Here is a 22,533-nt window from a genome sequence, read left to right as displayed (position 1 = left end):
CTAAGTAATCTTTCATGAATTTTCTTGGGACAGCTGGAAAAATGCATTGATCCGTGATGCAAATATCTGTGGTTGCGCCGAAATCCCACGTTGCAGCTAAGATCTTTAATTCTACAATGCTACTTCATCAGCACCTTGGGTTTAAAGAAATTGTGCAGCTCAAGTCCAATGCTAGCTTCTTCGAATATTGCTTCCTCATGCTCTAGAGCCTCCTTGTAAACATTCCAATCATCACCTAAAATACCCGGTCGTGCTACAATTCAGGAAGATTGTCATAAGCTTGTTGAGTATCTATTCCAATGCAACTGTATAGAATGGCTACTTTGTACGCAGGTGAAAATTTGACAGCCTCTATTGCGACAAGGTAGTTTTCAAATATTCTTAGCCACTGATGTCATGTAATCAAAGGTTTGCCTGGAGATTGCAAAAATGGAGGCGTAAGTATGTAAGTAAGTAAGTTTAATAACCGTATGATTATTTAAAATCAATACAGGATAAAAAGTACATAATCTACACCCCACCACCCGAACTCCCTCCTCCCTCAAAACCACTCATCAGTTAAAACTTAAAATACACCCAGCTTCCTAGTACCCCAATTATTGGTGAATCCCTTCTTTCCCAACTAGCAAAATATTGCGTTTTTGTTACGATGACGTTTCCTTAACCTCATCGATGCTGGTGATGGAACCACTCCGTCAGCAGCCACGGGCGCGCTGTGCTGGTGACGGAGTGGTTCCGTCATGGCCCGGCCGCCGCACCTGCGCGGCACTGATTTCGCACCTGCTCGGCGCGTTCTATTGAGCGGGCAGGGCCGTGACGGAACCACTCTGTCACAAGCACAGCGCGCCCGAGGCTCGTGACGGAGTGGTTCCGTCACGAGCATGGCGACGCCGCGCGGCCCCACCTCCCTGCTAGCGATGCGGCGGAATTACCGCCGCAGCCAAGAGGTTAAAATCCATCAAAAGTGTAGAGCAGGATATTTGTTTTTTGTTGTTGTCGTTACTCGAGCCTTACACAAACCCTGCTAAAATATCAAAGGGATTTAATTCCACCTGTGCGCCCTCCCGTTGCCTAAAAACACACAAGACATGCTGATACCACTTTTGTTGGTAGTTCTCATCTTTGTCTTACAAATGGAGAATTTAAAATTGTTGAGAAGATTACATTAAAAAAAATAAGTAATGAAGTGAAAATAAAAATAAAAGGAGATGAAATTTGAAGAAAGTGGCAAATTGAGATAAAGATATTGTCAATGGTGTGGAAAACGCTGTATCCGTATTACAACAACTGTTAAAGTTCAAGTAAAAATGAGCAGGGTTGAAAGAACAGTACTACGCCTTCAAAAAAGAAATCTTTAAATGTTTAAATCGTTTTCTTTTGAGCACATGCAGCTTCAAAAACATCCAGGGGCTCCGTAACGAGCAGCGTTATTGGAAGTTATGGCAAGGGCTGAGATGAACCGTGATGTCAGCAGGGGGCGCGAGGGACGTGCGTCAGGCCGTGAGCACGTGGTCTGGAGCACGTGTGATAGCACAGGAAACGTGTGCGAGCGTGCTCGCTCGAGAGGACATTGTTTGAAGACTGCAGGCGCTCTGTAAATTGGTTTGAACAACAGTACCCTTTGTTTGTTGAGGATCGCCCATCCAGTTGCAGAGGTTGGCCTTTGAAGATGAGGTAGGAAGGACTCAAACATCTGAAGACAGGAAAGCGAGCGAAAAATCCTCAGCGGTGGGTGTTACTTTTCCGCCCGTCGCCAAGATGAAGTAAGACGCAGAGGCGAGTGAAGGGTCAAGTGGAGTTTATTTCAGCAAAGTAAAAACACCCACTGCCAAGGAGCTCACAGCTGCTGTTGCACCCGAGTGTGGAACACCAGTCAAACATAAACTACCTCACATGCAATGACAGCGGTCTGAAGGGAGTGCGAGACTACGGTCAATGCCAGAAAAAAGCGGTCTCAAAGGGAAGATGAGCTGGGCAGGGAGCGTAGGTAGGGGGCCCCGGAAGAGGGGGTCTGGGTGGGGCGGAGTGCGGAGGCCAGTGAAGAGGGGGGGTTCAGGGTGTTTGGAAGTGAAACAGAGCTGGAGGCCGCCAAATCCCTGCCACTGGGGCCGCCACGCAAATATGTATCCATCCTCAGAGGATTATTATATTAAGGATATATATTGGCGTGGGGGCCCTTGGGATTTGGCGGCCATGTGCAGGTGCACAGCTTGCACATGCCTAAGGCCGCCCCTGAGATGAGGACCGCAAGGGAATACATGCCACAGTCCATCAGCGTCAAAGCTGGATTGCTATGGTTGTCTTTTAAATATATATATTGCTGGTTTTCCCCTCTGACCCCTCGTGGGTTCTAGCAGGGGGTGACTCGACTGAACCCCTCCCGATACGAAATGTGATCTGAGGTCGTTACTTAGGACAGCCGCACAATTGCTGTTTGCAAATCATTTAAAATTTCTAGCAGAAACTTCCTAGCTTTGCCCAGTGTGTCTTTACGACTTGCAAAACCTTGCTGCCTTTCATCCTAAGATTGATAAAATGAGGACCATTAAGTTTGGCAATTGGAGCGCCTCTTGTTAATATGTGTGGCTACAGAGCAGGATTTAAGAACATTTTCCTATGCATTAGTTTATGTGGAAAAAGTTTAGCCTACAAGGCAATTTGTTATGACGTACACAGGCAATAGTGCTCCATTATTCCAATCTGATTGGCTGTTTCACTTGGTAAGTCCCTGTTGCCCCCACTTGTGTGCTGCCTGACTCCATCAGGAGGACAGAGCTCTCCCCATGTATCCAAAACCTTCCTTGATGCAAGGGCGTACCTTGCTTTGTAACGTAAGATTGGGGGGGGGGGGGGTGTACTACAGATTTCCCAACATTCATGCTGGAATATCTTTTGAAAATACATTAGATGAGAAGCAGGTGTGTGCGTTAGAAGTTCTCTAAACAATATTTTTCAAACTACTCAACATTTTATAAGACCTTCAAAACAGTCACAAGAGAGAGTGTGTGTGTGTTCTAGGGCCTTATTTATATCTCAGCAGATGGACTAATCTATTAGAAACTTGATGGATATCCCATCCGCCGTATTACGATCTCCATAGGATACCATGGGATCATAATACAGCGTACGGGATCTCCATCACATTTGTGACTGAGTATTCCCCTCTGCAAAGATCTAAATTAAGCCCTTAGTCTGTGTGCATGTAAACATCCCAGGAGAAATCTGACAGAAACCTCACCATACCCGACTAAAAGCACTTGTACTAAACTATTTACTACAGAATACAATTTTTTAGGGGGGCACAACACCTCAAACACCCCTCCCGAAGCTATGCCCCTGCCATGATGCGGTGAGCTTGCATTAGACGAACAGGTATTTACCGGAGCAAGATCTGATTATGGATTTTTAGTTCTGTCCAAAAGGGCAGACAGCATGGACCGAACCGGTCCCAACCGCCAACATCCTGCAAATGGGCTTCCATCCAATCACAAGAATTAAAGTAGCCGCCTAATAGGTTCCATTTAATGCAACAAGGAGATCTGTCACCTGGACTGATGGGTAATCAATACCATTAGTATAGGCAATGCGCCTTCCTCCAGAAACCATTCAGATCATAGTGAAGCAGCCCCGCACCACCATCTCGATCGAGCCTGTTACTATAGGACGGGTTTCGCCTCTTATGCCACATTTCTATCGCAAAGCAAAAGGTTGTTGCAATATTTGCAGAGACCGCTAACTGATCAACATGGCCATCGGGCAGGCATTTTTTAGAGTATTTTCAGATACAAAGCATATTATTGAAAATATGTCTCAACCTTTACACATCAATTACAGACAGGAAACCATATGAGGGATTGTTAGCCAGCTTGAGAACACAGCAGTATGACCAGTCTATGGATTTATTGTGAATGACATTATGAAAAAAATATTACGTTACCAGAAACTTAGGGGGTCATTAGGATGTCGGGCGGATTGCCCCCTTCCAGGCTGGCGGTAGCCACCGCCAGCCTGGCGGGGGCAATCCGCCCGACATCCTCACTCATTACCCCCCCGCCATATTAGTATGGCGGGGGGGACCTCGGCGGACAGAAAGACCATCCGCCGCTTTTCCGCCCCGGTCGCCTTGCGGCCGGGCGGAAAAGGAATAATATGGTGGCGGTGTCTATCAGACACCGCCAGCCATATTACAATGGGCATTTTACAATGCCTTTCCGTGGCGGCATTGCCGCCACGGAAAGGCATGCGGTCTTCACTCTGGGGGCCCCCTGCGGGCCCCCAGAGTGAAGGAGGGGTGGGGCTGCACACGGGAGGTACCTGTGGTACCCCCCAACTTTTGCATAAACAAAGCGGCAGGCACCGCAGGGTGCCTGCCGCTTTGTTTATGCAAATGCTGAAATGCATTTCTAGCATTGTGGCGGGCGGTGCTGATTGCACCGCCCGCCACAATGCTAGAAATGCAGGATGTGCCCGCCACTTTGGCGGGCACATCCTAATGCCCCCCACGGGACCCCTGCCCTTATGGCGGGTGGTCCCAATCCCCGTCAGGATGGCGGGCAAAGTCCGCACGCCATCCTAATGACCCCCTAAGCGTTTAGATACTAAACTTACATACTAAACAGGCAGTGGTAGATGGAAGCTTCTTGTAAAGAGAAAAAATGCCAGAGAGGTAATGTACCTTTATCAGAAGATCAAGACAGAGGCATGTAACTAGAATATTTAATGGTCTGTTTGCAGTTTCCCCCCACTCTTTACCCCCATTTTGATTACTAGGTGCTGGTTTTCTGTGCCCAGGGCTCTGCTAACCTGACCCAGGGCCTGTGCTCTGAATAAAAGTATATGATAATTAGGTAATTACAATTGGTACTGACAGACCCCTGTAGGTCCCTAGCATACAATAAGGCAAGGGGAATTCAAACTACCTATAAGTCCAAAGTATACAATAGGAAAGGGAGGTTTAGCCCCTTCGCTGCGGCGTTAATTTCGCTGCGGTGCAGGCGGGGTTAGGGGTGGGCGTGGTGCCGCGGTGCTCATGACGGCTCCCGGCCGTCATAAACCATGGTGGGCGTGTGCACATGACGGCCGAGAGCCGTCAGATCTCCGCCCACAGATTAATTCTCCCGCACAGACGGGGAATTAACTGCGTGTGGGCGGGGCAGCAACGTTCTGACGTCTCCCGGCCGTCATGAGCACACGTGTACTTTGACTCATGACGGCCGGGAGCTGTCATGAGCACCGAAGGAGTTAGAGGCCAAGTAGATTTCCTGCACTAGAGTGTACATTGCTGTATTCTCTGCTGTCATTTTAAAGGCTGCTCTGTTTTGCAGACTGACTTTAAAAGTTAAAAAATGATATACAAATTCCACGTTGTAATTAAAGGTACCTACAAAGTAGCAATTTGCCTTGTTTTTACGTATAAGTCACCCCAAGGTCTCCCCTAGGTGCCCCATGGATAGGGTCCCATGTAACTATAAGCAGGTGAGGAATGTAACTAAAACAAATAGTTACCATTTCTTTTATTTCAGATATGGATGTGCCAGTCTTACAGGATCTGTAAATGTCACGTCCAGAGCTGCGAGACATTTATTTTTCACATCTTTTCACATTTTTCATACCATGCCTCACTGTGGGTGAAAAAACCATGGAAAAGAAAAATGCAGCCCCTGCAGTTGTCAGTAGCTGAGATTATTTCAAACACCCCTTATAGCACTTCGTTGTTTGTTGCTGATGCTGAATGAAGGCATCGCTTGGGTACCAGTGACATGGGCTTGGCTCAGATAATGTTTGCTAATATATGTGTGGGACTTCTTCAATATCTTTGAAGTCATGACACTCCTGCAGTGTCTCCATCGCCATTGTCATGTGAGACCCCTTTCAGGGGGTGTCGCACAGCATGCATAGTGTGTCAATGTGCACCAAAGCTAAATCCCCGTAGTTCCTGTAGTGAGCTAGGTTCATCTTGCACTAGCTCGCTGTCCTCAAACCTGAGTCTCCTTTAAACAACCATCTCCCTTGTCTAACTTTACATTTTCAGTTTAGCATCTTTATTCTAATGTACCAGTCGTTGACATAAAATTGTATATTTCTTGTACACCATAACATTCAGAATTATGTGTACTTTGGTTTTGGCCTCACAGGTCATATTCACATTTTCCTTTCTCCTACTCATCATGCTGGCCTTTTTGTTATCAGGATGAAATACTTACCTACAGAACATAAGGGCATATTAGCAAAGGCCATATCGCCGCTTTAGCTGCACTTTTTGCCGCTAAAGCAGCGATTTTTTTATTGCCCTATCAGCACGCTGTCGCTAACATCTGTTAGCGACAGCTTTTAGGCGATAGCTACAGGTTTGGGGCCCGCTTTGCATGTCAGCGATATTTATCGCTAATGACATGCAAAGTGGGCGTACCCAAACTGTTAGCGACTGCAAACACAGCTATCGCCTATTAGCAAGGCAGGCGAAGCGATAAAAAAAATCGTGCTAAGCGCGATTATCACTATAATCTAACGCCTGCTAAAAAGTTGATTTACCTGTATAGTCAATGGGGGGTGGATTATCAGATTAAGCCCCCATTGGCGTTAATGCAAGAATATCGCTGGATTTCCAGCGATATTCTCGCATTTCGCCGCTATCTCTGGATATTTTAGCACAATGGAGAAAAACGTTGCTAATAGCAGGTTTTCTCTTCTAAAATATCCAGCGATAGGCAGCGATAAAAATTCGCTAAGCACGTTTAGAGATAAATATCGCTATTCCTTGCTAATATGCCCCATTGTTCCCAGCAACACCTCTCTTCACCCCCTTGGTTCCCGGCTCTCTTTCTCCGCTCTTGCTCACTCTCACCATGTAGACGGCACAGGTCTCTGCACACCCCTTACCGTTCAAAAAGTCGCAAATCACATTCCTTTCCGGCAAAAACTGCATCCTTAGGCCCAGATTTATCACAGTATTGTGTTGTCCTTGTGCCACTCAAGATAACGCAGGGGCAACGCTACACTAAAGTCTTTCTTACAAGGCCATGGAAAGCTGCCATGCGTGGCCATGCGGTCCAGGGTAAATCGGGGGTAGTGTAAGGCAGCGCAAGTCGCTGACTTGCAATACTCTGCCCCAGGGAGGCATTTCATGGGTGCAGTGTGGGTGTTTCCACGCATCCATCCATGGATATGGGTGCATTCCCAGATCAACCTCGCTTGAAGCTGCATGTCTGCTCTAACAGGACTGGATGGCAATCGCCAAAATGAAAAACGAATATCCAGCTGCTCATAAGGATTTATAATTGTGGTAAAACAAATGTGAGATTTAATTTTTTTTTTAAACTACAGAGCGTAACAAAAGTGGTTACAGCCTCCCGAAGGCGTAATATTCATGGACGTAGTACGTGCCACATTTGAAAATTCAAACTACAGGACCTCGCAAGATATCCCCCAGGTGGACCCGCACATCCCTGAGGAGCCATCATGATTGGTTCTGAAGAAGGTGGAATCTAGACCTTTTGTCCATCAAAACGATCATAGACCAAATTTCTCCAAACTTCTACCTACTACACAGCAAAGGCTGAGCAAATAGACTCTTCCCTGTTGACTTCTAAATGATGACTGTAAAATAATGATGGGAATAAATATGTATGGTAGAAATTAGGGAATGTATGGGTACGCATGTGAGGAAGGAGTGGTTTAGCTCATGTGGGGGTAGTTCATTGTTATGAGTATATTTAGCTCATGAAATAATACATATATATGATAAAGATTCCTTGTGTTCAAAACTTTGAAAATAAGGCTCTTAGGGCCAGATGTAGGGACCCTAATACCGGTCGGTAATGACCGAAATTACCGAATTTCGGCCGTTACCGACCGGTATTAGGCATTAGGGATGCAGGTGGCTACATTTCAGATTCGGTAATATACCGAATCGGTATTTAAGAATTCGGTAAATTACTTAATCTGAAATGTAGGAAGCACGCAAGTGAGTGCTTTTCACCTGTAAGGATTTGTTATTTATTTAAGGATTTGTTATTTTTATGGAGCCACAACAAGTAACTGGATGCAACACAAGTAACAGGATCTGAAATATTATTGGATTTATTGAAGGTTACCTGCAGTTCTGGCGGGATCCCTGCAGCTCTCCCTGGAGCCCGACGGAGCCCCGGACGGCGGCTGGACCCCTGCAGCTCTCCCTGGAGCCTCGACGGAGCCCCGGACGGCGACTGGACCCCTGCAGCTCTCCCTGGAGCATCGACGGAGCCCCGGACGGCGGCTGGACCCCTGTAGCGCTCCCTGGAGCATCGACGGAGCCCTGGACGGCGGCTGGACCCCTGCAGCTCTCCCTGGAGCATCGACGGAGCCCTGGATAGTGGGGGCGAGCTTGGTGTGCTGGCTGGCGTGGCTGTCCTCCGTGCGACCCGCGGAGCTTTTTCGAGGGCACCTGGGGGCTGCCTATTCAGGGCTGCAGCCTCTGCCGTGCAGCCCGGGGACTGCCCCTCGACTGGCAATGGGGCGCAGCGCAGGGGCTTGACGACCGGAGCCCTCTGGGGGTGACAAGCGCTCGTAGTTGAAACCCTGCTCCAGTGTAAACTTCCACCCCAGTTCTACGTTGTACATTGGCCCCCTCCTTGCAGACGCCAGCACCAGCGGTGTGGAAAGAGACTACCGCGCAGATTCCAGTATCTGACGCCCTGAGCCCTCTGGGGGAGACTAGCGCCCATAGTGGTTGCTGCGACCGGGGCGGTTGCGGCGCATCGAGGGTGTCTGGTCCGCCTGGGGGCACGGGCGCTGACTGACTCCCCGCGTTTGGTCTGAACGGGAGACGGAGGTCCGCTGCGGGTGTGCCCGCCTCCGCCCGTCGCCTTGGTCCCCCTCATCTTGCCTGCAGACCCCGTTCTTGACGTGGTGGGGGTCTGCGGAGGTGTCCGTGCACGCATCGCCTGTGCGCCCCCGCCCAGCCTATGGACTAGAACTAGGCGCAGCGCATGGGACCTGGCGCTGGTGGGACAAGGGGGAATTCGGGCGTCCTGACGAGATGGCTCAGCGTCCTGCCCCACCCCCCCCCCCCCCCGATAACATCATTGAAGCGACTGGGCAGGAAAGGAAAGAAAAGGACAGCAAAGAAAGGAGAACGAGCGTGGATCTGCACAGCGCAGGCATTGAGGAAGACCCAAACTGCCCCCCCCCGCCTCCTTGGACTACAGTTTCTGCATCGGCCGGATGATCGCCCTTGAGTCGGCTTTATATCCTACGTTCTAAACTAAACAGCCTCATTACTGCCTGAAATCACTGAAGGTATTTGCACGCATATTTTTACTTGATATTCACATTCTGCCGGCTCTACGTTCTCTGCCCTGAAGCACACATAATTAGTCTGCTTATAATCTACCCTCATAGCTTGGAGGTTCTTGACGACGATTTTCTTATTGACTCTTTTTGTAAAAACCTCTCTTCCTCAAAATGGCCGGGGCCATAAACTGAACACTCAATCCCCGCCTGAACACACAAGGCCCCTCAGCAGCTCCTTTCTAGATAACAAATCAGAGATAAGACTCCCCTGGTATGCAGGACCCTGAGCCTGTCGGAACTGAATGTGAAACTGCTCTGCCCTGCTATCAAAACAGCAACAACTAAAAGAGGACTAATGACTTCATCCTCCCTACTTGGTGGCCATTTTTAAACTACTCTTGCCCTCTTTGTCGGCCATCATGGACTAGTCCTTCTGACTATTATTTACTATCGGTACCAAAGACTCCGCATAGCTTTGTATTTAAATCTTTGTGTTCTTAAGTGTCTGTCCTTTACTGCGGTATTTTATTACTATTGTATTTTACACTTTATGTAACCTGGTGCTCCTGTTGCGCTTAGGTATCTGCCTTTTACTGCAGTATTTTATTTTATTACTATTGGTATCCTACATCTTAGGTAATATACACCCATCTTCTCTTTTACCCACCGACAGTGCACTGACTGCTACCTCATATTCGAGTGTCATATTTGTTATTGCAGTAATTTGTTTGCACATATACCGGATCCAGTAATTCATTAGCAGTTTAGCCCTATTTTTATACTGTAGATGTGGTAAGCTGCCACCTCATTTATTTGTTGGTTCTTCGATGTAAACTACTTCACGATATTGCACTGATTATCTCTACCTCATTCACTTCGCTTAGTCATGTAAGCTGCACCCAGCCACTTTCTACACCTAGACTACACTGCTGTTACCTCGTACATTCTGATGTATAAATTTGTCTCCACCTAACCGGTTCTACCTCTCATATCTTGTACAAGGTGTAAACTGACTGCTACCTCGCATATAGGATGCATTAGGTAAGCTGCACCTTTCTAGAACAGCCTTTCTAAAATGGAGCTCAACGGCAAGCACACTTTTAGAATTAACTACCCTTCCACTCTCACCAAAAAAGCCACTAAACGTTTTAAACATAACTTCTTGAGGTCGCACCCTGAAACACCCTTTACCGACACCTACTTCTCACCGGGCAATGGAGCACTGAATACTGATATCATCTTCCACACCTCACGCAGAGCCCAATGGAGAAAAGCGTTCCTTTCCCTACTCACCGTCTCCACCACCAGGAAAACAACTCATGGCCTAACTCTCTCTATCACACCTTCCCACCTCTTCCCTGGCAGGACTACCATTACTATCTACAATAATGGGATTGTCCTAATTCAATCCACGGACAAGAACCTGGAACTACTAGACAACCTGTTCCCCAAGAGCACCTTTCCAAGCTGCGGACCCCCACCCAGAACTCCACCAGCACTATCACCCCTGACTTCGCAGCCCCCACCTACAACACCTCTACCCCCAGCACCCCAGTAAATGGCCCACCTGCTGTTAACGCCCCACACTCCCCAAGGACAGTCACAAATCTCTCCACCTCATATACTAGCCACCCCTCTAACATGACCCCTCTTATCCCCATTCATACCCCCTCCATCCCTCGCTCCCCTGACATAACAACTCCCACCCACAACACGCCACCATCTGAACACACCACCCCCCCTACCATCCCCCCCACGGCAGACCCCTCTCCCTCCCCACTCCCACCCACGAGTCTCTCACACCTGACACAATAACTCTCACCCACAACACGCCACCATCTGAACACACCACCTTTCGGTGTTCATCCACCCCCCCCTCCAATCCCCCCCACGGCGGACACCTCTCCCTCCCCAGCTCCCTCCCCAGCTCCCACCCACGACACTCTCACTCTCCCAACAAAAGATACAGAACATACCACCTCCCCTACCTTAGCATCCCCTCTCTCCCACCTCCTATTCTCAGCCCTCACTACCCTCTTGTCTCCCCCACTATCCTCAGCCTTCACTCGCTCTTCTACTCACCGGCACCGTCCCCCACTAACGTCACTACCTATGCCTCCCACCCACCGCCTACTTCACCTACTTCACCCACACCCCTCGCCCACAAACACGCCCTCACTTTGAATGCCATCCGACTCATTAGCACAGCAGAACCTTCCAACAACGCTAGTATACCCCCCCCTCGATACCCTGCCCGCTTTCCAGCTCACTACTCAACCATTCACCATTGGCTCTCACCACCAACCCCATCCCCAATGCACCTCCTGACCTGACTTTATCCACCCTCCAACAAGTCAAAGAGGATATTCTACAAATCAAAAAAGATGTCCACGCAATCAAAGACCTTCTCTCCTCACAGCCCAGTCTACCTCCCACCACCCCCCTACCCTACAAACGACGCACCCTCCCTACATACCCTCGCCTCCGACGACACCCACGCTGGCCGACTATCCCCGTTCGCAATAACTCCCACCGCCCCCGTCGTGTCCTCAACCCATTGTCGGACCACGACCTATGCTCTCTCCTACGCTCTTATGGCCCAGGTCCGGTAAAACACATATCCAACACGCACATCCCCATACCCACAATTCTTACAAACCCTCTGAGGCTCCCAACACTCAACAACAGAGGTTCCGTCCCTAACAACCTCAGAAAAGTTCCACTCACTCTAGAAAGCTCGACCACCCTTCTCTCTCCCAAACTCAAATGCATCCTACTCAATTGCAGATCGGCCCAGAGACACTCCTCCGACATCGCTGATCTCGTCTCAGCTAAGGATCTGGACCTAGCCATTCTAACGGAAACGTGGCTTACTGAAGCCTCTACCCCGATTATGGACATACTAGTCCCCCCCAATTATCACATCATTAGGCTGGACAGGTCCCCTGGCAAGACGGGCGGGGGAATTGCATGCATTTTTAGGAGCAACCTCTCCGTTACTAAAGTCAACTCCCCCTCCCTTTCCTCCTGTGAACTCCTCTGCCTCGACATCACCAGCGAGGGCAAACAAGTTTGTGCTTTACATCTCATCTATCACCCGCCTGGTGACAATCTCATATTCACCCAACAACTCATGGACATGATCACTTCCAATGCCGGTCGGCAGACCACCCAAGTCTACCTGGGTGACTTCAATCTCCACTGGAACGATCAGAAAGACACAGTGGTGAATAGTCTCAAAACTTTCCTTAATGCGCTTGACCTCACCCAAATATGCGATAGACCAAAACACGACAAAGGCTCGATACTCGATCTCATCATTGCCAAAGAGAACTCTACACAACTGGAGGCGATCCAACCCTGCGACTGGTCAGATCACCACATTATCACCTTCTTTATCAATGAAAAAGTCAAACCTAACCCGGCTCAACCAATCAAATCCAAAACATGGAAAAGGGACATGAAGAATCTTAACCCCTTTACCCTGCCTCCCCACATCGGCAATCTCCTCCTTCCCCCTTCAGGTGCCTCGGATGTTCAATCACTGACCGACCACTACCTTGACTCTATGAATACAATAGTCAATGAAGTCGCCCCACTGCAACTGAAGAGAGTCTCCACCAAAACTTCTAACCCCTGGTATGACGATAGACTCAATGATGACAGGCGTACTATGCGAATGGCAGAGCGCACCTGGAGATCGGACCCTTCAGCACTGCACCTCAAAAGGCTTAAGAACAAGAGAAATGCCTACTTCAGGAAAATAAAGCGCACAAAGTCGGACTTCTTTAGCCGCCAGTTGGACCAAGCAAAAAACAGGCCAAGAAAGCTGTTCGAACTAATCAAGACCCAAACAAAGACACAACCCTTACAATCAAACAGCACAACAAGCGACACCACACACTGTGAAGCCTTCTCTGCTTTCTTTAAGCTAAAGTCTGACAACATAAGAAATGACCTCATCATGGATGTAAGCCGATTCCCCAACAACACCAGAATGTCTAACAATCAACCTAAAAACAAGGCATCCTGGCTGTACTTCGATACCTACTCGGAAGAAGCAATACACAAACTGCTCTGCACCGTGAAGCCCTCTAATCACCTCACAGACCCTCTACCTGCTAATGCTGTAAAAGACTTCATCCCCTTGCTCCTCCCTCTCTGGACCAAAATAATCAACAGCTCCCTACAACAAGGCCTCATTCCAGACTCCCTCAAGGTGGGGCAAGTCACGCCTATACTCAAGAAACCTACAGCTGATCCGTCTGACCTAAACAATTACCGACCCATCACCAATATCCCCACCCTGGCCAAACTGCTGGAGAAATGTGTCCAACTCCAACTAACAAAACACATTGATCAATTTGACCTCCTCAACCCTCATCAATCAGGCTTCCGAGCGAAACATAGCACGGAAACAGCTATGACACACATAATTGATGACGCCCTCCAAATTCTTGATCGCAATGAGTCCTGCCTCCTCATCCTTCTTGACCTCTCTTCAGCATTTGACACGGTCAAACATGAGAACTTGCTGGAGCTGCTAAGCACTAGAATGGGTCTATCGGGAACTGTTCTCAAATGGTTCTCGTCCTTCCTTCACAACCGGTCTCAGAAGTTCAAGATTGACAATGTGCTATCTACACCTGTGCCTGCAGATCTAGGTGTCCCACAAGGATCCTCCCTCTCCCCCACACTGTTCAACCTCGTCATGGAACCGCTCGCCACCTTGCTCCAAGCTTCCAATGTCCAATTCCATATGTACGCCGACGACACACAACTTTACCTAAAGCTACAATCCCCGGAAGATATCAAACATCTGAACTCCACACTTATCAACACTCAATCATGGCTGGCCGATAATCACCTCAAACTAAATGCTCTGAAAACTGAGTTCCTACTCATCTCACCCCCGGCGAAAATTTCCACCACCCAAACCTGGCTCAATAACCTAACAGCACTCAATGTCCAACCTACCATCGTGGATTCAGCAAAATCCCTAGGCATCACACTCGACGCCAAGCTCAACATGCAGCAGCACGTTAGCAAAGCCACAAAAGGAGCTAATTTCCAAATCAACACACTGAGGAAAATTAAACCTTTCCTCCCTGCCGAAGACTTCCAAACTGCTGTACAAGCTTTAGTCATCCCTCAAATAGACTACGGAATTGTGGCCCTCAGCGGACTCCCACTATCCACAACAGCACCCTTAAGAGCCTCACTGAACGCTGCCGCGAGACTCATTACTGGCTCAAGAAAACATTCGCATATATCCCCAGATTTAAAGTCTCTAAAATGGCTGCCTTTTGAAGCCAGAATACAGCTAAAAATTGCTGTTATGACACACGCGGCCGTGCACCACAAGGCACCCAACTACCTCGCTCAAAAGTTGTCTCTATCAGGAGGTTCGAGATCCAATAGAAGTACAAAAAATCTACTCCTGAAACCTCGTAGATTTCGGAAAGAGAAAACATACAAGCGCTCCTTCTCAGGAATGGCACCCAGGATCTGGAATGCGCTCCCTCCTGAAACCAGGCTTATCTCCTCCACCGCACTCTTCAAGAAAGAGGTGAAAACCATCCTTCTGGCCAAGATCTCCTGATCCTTATAGGTGCTGGATTAGAGACTCTGCATTGCTCTGTATCACTGTTCACCTTGCCCTTTGGCACTATACTTCTAATTGATGGGGGACACTCTTACGCTACTCTCTTAATTCCGACCAATATATGTTACACTTTGGTTTACTGATTCACTCTCCCGATGCCCCCACTCAGTGTTCTCTATACACTAAGACATTGGTATAAGCCATTCACACACCCAAGGTGTACCTGAACACCTCTATAGTGGGATCAATGATTGGTGCCGTCTTATATTACCTGTTTACCTGTTTGTATATTGACATGTTTTATGTATGTTATTATTATCCTACCATGTCAGTGACTATTATATTGCTTCCATTATCTCTGTTCACTCCTACTGCCCCTACCCTGTCTTTGTGAAGCGCTCTGATATCTGTAAGGATCTTGTTCGCGCTATATAAAACTTTGAATAAATAAAATAAATAAATAAATAAATAAATAAATACCACCAACAATAAGTTGGTAAATGACGAATTCCTTTGAAAATGCAAATCTGTGCATTTTCAACTGTGCCATGTGGCATGTATGTGTGCCACATCTGCACACAAGCACGATTCAGGGGTGCAACAGGGTGTCAGAGTGACACCCTGGCACCCTTGAATGTGTCCCCCATTTTACCGAATCGGTATTTACCGATTGGGTAATTGCCATTCATTCCTATGGGCCTCCAGACCCATAGGAATGAATGGCAATTACCCAATCGGTAAATACTGATTCTGTAAATACCGAATCTTACAGATTCAGTAATTTTTACCGCAAATGTATCTACATCCCATTTACCTATTCTTAAATACCGAATCGGTAAAATTCGGTATTTAAGAATAGGTAAATTGGGATTACCTACATCTGGCCCATTGTGTTTACAAAGAAATTAATTGATTGTGTACATTATACTACACTGTATACTAATACACATACTATTGTATAGCACTGTATATATTGTATTCACCTTTTTCAACCTTAATGAAAGTTAAATATACAAAGAAACAATAATTTAAAAAAACTGAGAAAAAGAAAATTAAAATTAGCAATAAAATGAATATGATACATGGAGGAAATATTGTAATTGTATGGAGTTTTTACATTGTGGCCAGATTCGGGATCGTATTTATGTCTGCATAGTGAAGAAATACAGGTGAGGTGTGGACAGCTCATCACACATATTTTTGATTTTTTTCCCCCTTATCCCAATCTTACATAAAAGTCCCTTTTCTTTCCCATGCGCATTCCCAGATTTACAATGAGTGGCAGACTTGGGAATGCGTCAAAAAGCTACGCCTTCCCAGGAAAGGTGTAAAGAGGAGAAATATTTTTATTTCTCCTTGTTTTTCCACTGTTTACGCAGCACGTGTAGAAAGAGGAAAAAGCCTCAGAGGGTTGTTTTGTACATGAAAGGGTCCCTCCCTGCATAAAAACAATCCTGCCTGCAAAGCAGGCTCCTTTGCAGCATGAGGGAAGGGTGCCTGCATTGTTATGTTCAAAAGATTTGTAAAACGCATGTACACCGGGCTCTAGGCAGCCTAAGATGGGCCAGAGCAGGGAAACGGACAGGAATGTGCCATGTAATGTTAAATATGACACATTCTTGCTCTCTCCCTTTCACACAGTGCAGGGGAGCAAGGTGCCTTGATGTGTTGTATGAAACATTGATAAATCTGCCCCTTAGTTTGGGACCCTCCATGGCCAATGTGCTTCATATCCTCCACCATCACACATTCTTGCGTATTTCACCTCTGGACATCATTGCTAAGAGAAGGCGAAAGAAAGAAAAGAAAAAAGTAAGTATTTGAGTAGCTGGCCCAAGGATCCTATGAGCTAAAAAAGCAATATTGCATTTTACCTTTCCAAAACTTTTAGAAAACATCCAGCCTTTTGTGTGTCAGCGTGTCATTAAAAGTGTCCTTTCAACATAGGGTTTTGTGCCATTTTATCATTTCAACTATCAGAGTTAAATGTGAATTGATCTGCAGGGATTCCCGCTGGTGTTGTGTAGTCTCAAAAGCCTGGTCCAGGAATATCTTGAAAGGAGGCACCTCCTGAGGTTTATTGGATATTCTGCCCAGGCTGGCATCAAAACCCTTCTCCCTTGGCTAAAAAGTATTGGAAAACTGATCGGTTTCTCATGCCTGCCATTAACCTGAGGTGTGACCATGGGGAACCTGGGGCTTTCGGGTCAATGGAAACTTAGTTTCAAAATTCTCTGCCTTGATTTTTTTCTAACAACAAAGTTGAACACTAAAGTAGTTATGTCAGTCAAAAGAAGTGCCCACTCTCTGCAGGTTATTCCTTCAGGCACGGTTCTCCAAGTCGTCATTGTTAATAATGACTTGGTTCTGTGACTCAAGGTCCTGCATTTACTGAAAGCGGCTAGTTCAGCTGCCGACACCTTTACTTCTCCCTTCTTATCATACATTTGTTAAACAGAACCCTCTAATGGCCTGATTTTTTTCTCGCCGTTCGGGTTACTCCGTCACAACTAAATCAGGCCTTTAATGTCTACACAATCGGATTTCCACACTTACATTGTGTTACCTGTGTGCTTCTTTCAGTTGGCTCCCCTGAGTACCAGGTTTGACATTAACAACAATAGACGCCCAGTACGCGACTTTGAGTGATGCTTACCTGATGTTTTCTGGAGCGCTATTTGTGGGTGGAAAGGAGATTTTCCTTCCACCTCTTTTCATGACACACCAAAGTAGAGTTTCTCCTATAACCTATATCGCTAAACCCGCCCAGAGTTTTACTACAAGTAGTTTACTGAAGGCACCTTGATGTGTAGTGACTCATGCACCACACACTGTTTCCACTCAAGGGTCTTCCTTGGTACAGGTAGAGCTCAGACTCTGAGCACAGGCTTGTGATGGTACTCCTCTTATGTTTATTTGATATTGGAACCCAGGGGACTAGGAGTACTCTCCGTTCACCTTTGTGAATTTATTCCCTTACTCTCCTTATTGTTTAATTATATCTAGGCAGCGCACAGCTGCAAGAGTTGTCCTTCTTTATCCTTTTCTGCACCTAGCTTACACTACCCACACACGAGGCACACGATGGGGAAAAAACAAAGGCCTTTCTTATTCTACTGAGTAAATCGATGCCATCTTGGAAGATATTTCTGGGTTCCGCTGACGCGAGCATTTCGCAAACCATCTCCCAGACAGGGGATTTGGGAAAAAGTTTCCGAAATGAAGAGGAATAGAATTAGAACTTTATTACATGGAACCATTCTAAAGGAATATGTGACCAACAACATGGCCCCCAAGGGTCTCCTGGTAACTAACGCTCCCCGGATTTTTCTTGAAGACCCAGCTTTTAGGAAAGATTGGGCCCTAATAGCATGGCACTGCACACATGACTGGATCATGCTAATTCTCAAAACAGCTTTAAGACTATCAGAAGCCATTCTAATTGAAATTCAAAAAACAGAAACTCATATAAAAACCAGCATATCTGGATACAAAAAAAAGCTGGATGAAATAAATAAAGAGGTGAATGAGTATAGGGAAAACCTCACGCAACAAAAAGTGACTAAATTTCAAAAAGATCTGAAACGGTTTTCTTTTGTGAAGACCTATCCATACTCTGACCCCGATTTCGTAGCAGCAACCAAACCTACATCAGACTCCGATGCTTCAAGCATTTCATCTAACAGTAGCAATGGCTCAACCACAAGCACTATGAAGCATAAACCAAGAGGAGGTTACCGAGGCCAGAATCACTGGCCAACATTTAATCCACCAATGTTCCAAGATCCCTATAACCAACCCCACCAGTTCCCGATCTATGGTTAGCAACCACCTTTCCAACCACATTTTCAACCTCCACCCTTCCAACAAAACCAATTCCGCCCTCCTTTTTTAGGCAGAGGCTGGCGGGTAAAAGGGAGAAGATGTAGGCGCCTAAATATCGGCCGTTACCGACCAGTTTTTAAGAATTGGCATGTAGGGGCATAATTTTACAGAATCGGTAAATTTACCGATTCGGTAAATTTACCGATTCTGTAAAATACCGAATCGGTATTTTTACCGATTCGGTAAATCCCAGATGTAGGTGGGACTCTTCTGAGTCCCAAATGCCCTACAAATTCGGTATTTTACCACCCGATCCAATTGGGTGTTAAAATACCGAAGCCATGTGACAGCCATGTGACAGACAGACATGACCTTAGGGCATGTCTGTGTGCCACATGGCGCACATACCTATTTTTGGGGTGCCAGAGGGTGTCAAAGTGACACCCCCTGCATCCTTGCTGGAATCGGTATTCACCGATTCGGTAATTACCGAATCGATATTTCCCATTGATTCCTATGGGCTTCCCAGCCCATAGGAATCAATAGGAAATACCGATTTACTATTTACCGAATCGGTAAATACCGAATATTAACGATTCGGTATTTCAACATCTGGAAATACCTACATCACCCCCCTTCATATTTACCGATTCATAAATACCGAATTGGTAAAATTCGGTATTTATGAATCGGTAAATAACATTTACCTACATCTAGCCCCTAGTTACTAACTTATCCTCTAGAACACTGTCAGAAACAGAAATGAGTGTGCTAAATAAAGGGCTGGGCTTTGTCCCAACCGCACGTCTTGACAAATTCTAATTGCATTGTGAATTCACTAACTTTTTTAGAAAGCTGAGACTTAAAGCTTTCTTTGAGAAGCAAGGACCCAACACGGGTACTGAAAATCACAATTAGAGCGGACTAAAGAATAAATCTACCTTTACACCACCAACTCATGCAGTCCCGGTAGAAGTGATCACCTTTGAACAGGCCCTCTATAATGATGTGGAAGAAATGAGCAACGCTTCACAGTTCCATAACATGAGTCGAGCAGAGTGCAATGCACTAAAGAATCTCCGCACCTGCGACAACATCACGATTAAACCCGCCGACAAGGGGGGCGGACTGGTAGTGATGGACACTAGCGCGTACCGCGAGGAGTGCCAGTGCCTGCTTAGTGACACTAAAAACTATCAGATCCTGCAATCGGATCCCACCCTGGAACTCCAATCGGAAATAAAAGGACTAGTTGAAACTGCAGAAATGCTGGGCAAGATATCTAAACAGGAGGCAGACTACCTATGCAACACCGAATGCAAGATACCGTATTTCTACACCTTGCCTAAAATGCATAAGGGGAAACTACCACCACCAGGTCGCCCTATTGTTTCAAGCATGGCTCCCTACTGGAACCGCTGTCTAGATTTTGTGACTTCTTTCTTAAAACCATTGTGCAAGCCACATCTACCTACTTACAGGACACTAAAAGTCTACTGAGTCTTCTACAGGAAATCAACGTAGATGAAAATACAATCTTACTGAGCTTCGACATAGAGAGCCTGTACACAAGTATACCACAAGATGACACGCTATCGGTCCTGGAAAATACCTTGGGAGACATGGACTGGACATTTAACACACCCAGAGCTTTCATCATCGAATGTGCTAAACTAGCACTGAAATGCAACTATTTCGAATTTGAAGGGTCTCTCTACCTCCAAACGGGGGGTACATCAATGGGGAGTGTCTTTGCTCCAAGCGTGGCAGGACTCTATGTCCATGATTTCGAACTGAAGTTCATTTTGAGCAATCGTAACCCCTTCAAGGACAATCTAAAGTTCTGAAAACGCTATATTGACGACGTCCTTGCCATCTGGCAAGGACCACTTGACAAGCTTATGGAGTTTACGACCTGGATCAACACTTGTGATCAGAATTTAAGATTCACCCACTGCTTCAATGAAAAAAGAAATAGTGTTCCTTGATGTAGTCATCACGAAGGAGAATGAACGTTTGGAGACCAGAACGCACTATAAGCCTACCGCCAAGAATAACCTCCTCAAATTCGAGAGTTTTCACCCACGTCCACTTAGGGAAAATCTCCCTTATGGACAATTTTTGAGATTGAGGCGCAACTGCAGCAAACTGACGGAATATAAAAAACAAGCCTCTGACCTAACTGAAAAAACTACAGGTTCGTGGGTACCCAGCAAGTATTATAAATAAATGCTAGAAGCGTGCTAGGAACCAACCAAGAGAAGCTCTCCTAGAGAAAAAACCACCCGTGGAAAACACAATACCGCTCACTTGTGTTACCACCTTTAATGCCATCTCCAACCAAGTGTCCAAGAGCATTAACAAACATTGGTCTATTCTCTGCACTGGCAATCTCCGCTGGGAAAAGCCATTGTTCTCTTATAAAAAATCGCCTAGCCTGAAAGACACACTGGTGAACACCAGGCCCAAAGCTAAGAAGTCAATCGACAGCCAATCACTAACAAAGGTTTGGGGCCTACACGATGTTACTGGACATTTTCGCTGTAGTAACTGCAGCGTATGCCACCTAACGAGCAACACCAAAACTTTGAATATTGAAACCGGCAAAGTGTGGAGACAACAATCCCACACGAACTGTAACAGCTGCAACATTGTATATCTGATTGAATGTACGTGCAACAAACGTTACATAGGGATGACAACAAGAAAGGTTAAGCAAAGAATCTGTGAGCATCGCAGCACCATCCGCTGCAAAAAAGTGCAACAAAATTGACTGACCACTTCCTTGAATACAATCACACGCCCAACGACATGAGATGGACAGTGATTGAGCAAATCACCCCTGGACCTAAAATGCAGAAACGCCTATATGAGAAGGAACAGAGATGGATATATAGATTATCCACACATGTCACAGGACTTAATGACAATATCGCCTGGGCCAGCGTCATGTGATCTGATGCTCGAGTGGCATGAACAGTCTCCTCTCTGATCTTCCCAGCACCTTTCACTGGCCGGATATGTGCTCCTTCTCACTCTAAATCTAAAGTCTTCTCTCCCTCAAAGACCGATTGTGTAGTTGTAGCCTTTCCTTTGCTCTGGTACTTCCATGGCACTTGGCTACCCTACCACTCGTATGTATGTCCCCAAAAAAAACCTGTGCTTTCGCTGGGATTGTTAGTTCAAATCCCAGGGTATCGTGGAGACTAACGAACTCCCCAGCTAGTCACAACCCTGCTCCCCTACTCGAGTGCAATCTAATTCCTTTTTTAATTCACTCGGAAACTCCGTAAGTTTTTATGTGTAACACTCTGTTGCCTAGCAACGTTAGCTCTAGCCAAGCCCCTTTGTCCTACCACTATTTCCATCAGCTATACGCACTTAGCATTGCGTCAGCATGCACGTGCGCCCCCCCGCCCACCCCGGAAACCGGTCTGACTCTATTAATCTTGCCGGCTGATTCCCAATGCTAGTGGGGAGGCACGGAGAGGCGAGTAGGTACAATGCCATTGAAACTCTACAAAACTGTAAGTAAAATAACCATTGACGGCCCGAGTACCAATCGAATGCCGGTCAACGTCCTGTGAGCCCGTTTCTTTGACGAATGTCTTCTCCCCTTCCCCCACTTCAGAATATGCCATTTTGGGAGGCCAACCTTCCCTCTACCCCGTAACCCGAAACAGGAGTAAGCCCTGATCACTTTCTGGTCTTTGCATGTGTGTTGTATGTATGTCTGTTTAGTGTGACTGTATGTATGATAGGATAAAGAATTCACGTCGTTGTTAGTTCACGCTAATGTTAATGTGAGCAGTCGAGCCACGCACAATAAATTG

This window comes from Lissotriton helveticus, chromosome 11 (genome assembly GCF_964261635.1).
Source record: "Lissotriton helveticus chromosome 11, aLisHel1.1, whole genome shotgun sequence".
In the NCBI taxonomy this organism is placed as follows: domain Eukaryota; kingdom Metazoa; phylum Chordata; class Amphibia; order Caudata; family Salamandridae; genus Lissotriton; species Lissotriton helveticus.
This window is presented reverse-complemented; position numbering follows the sequence as displayed.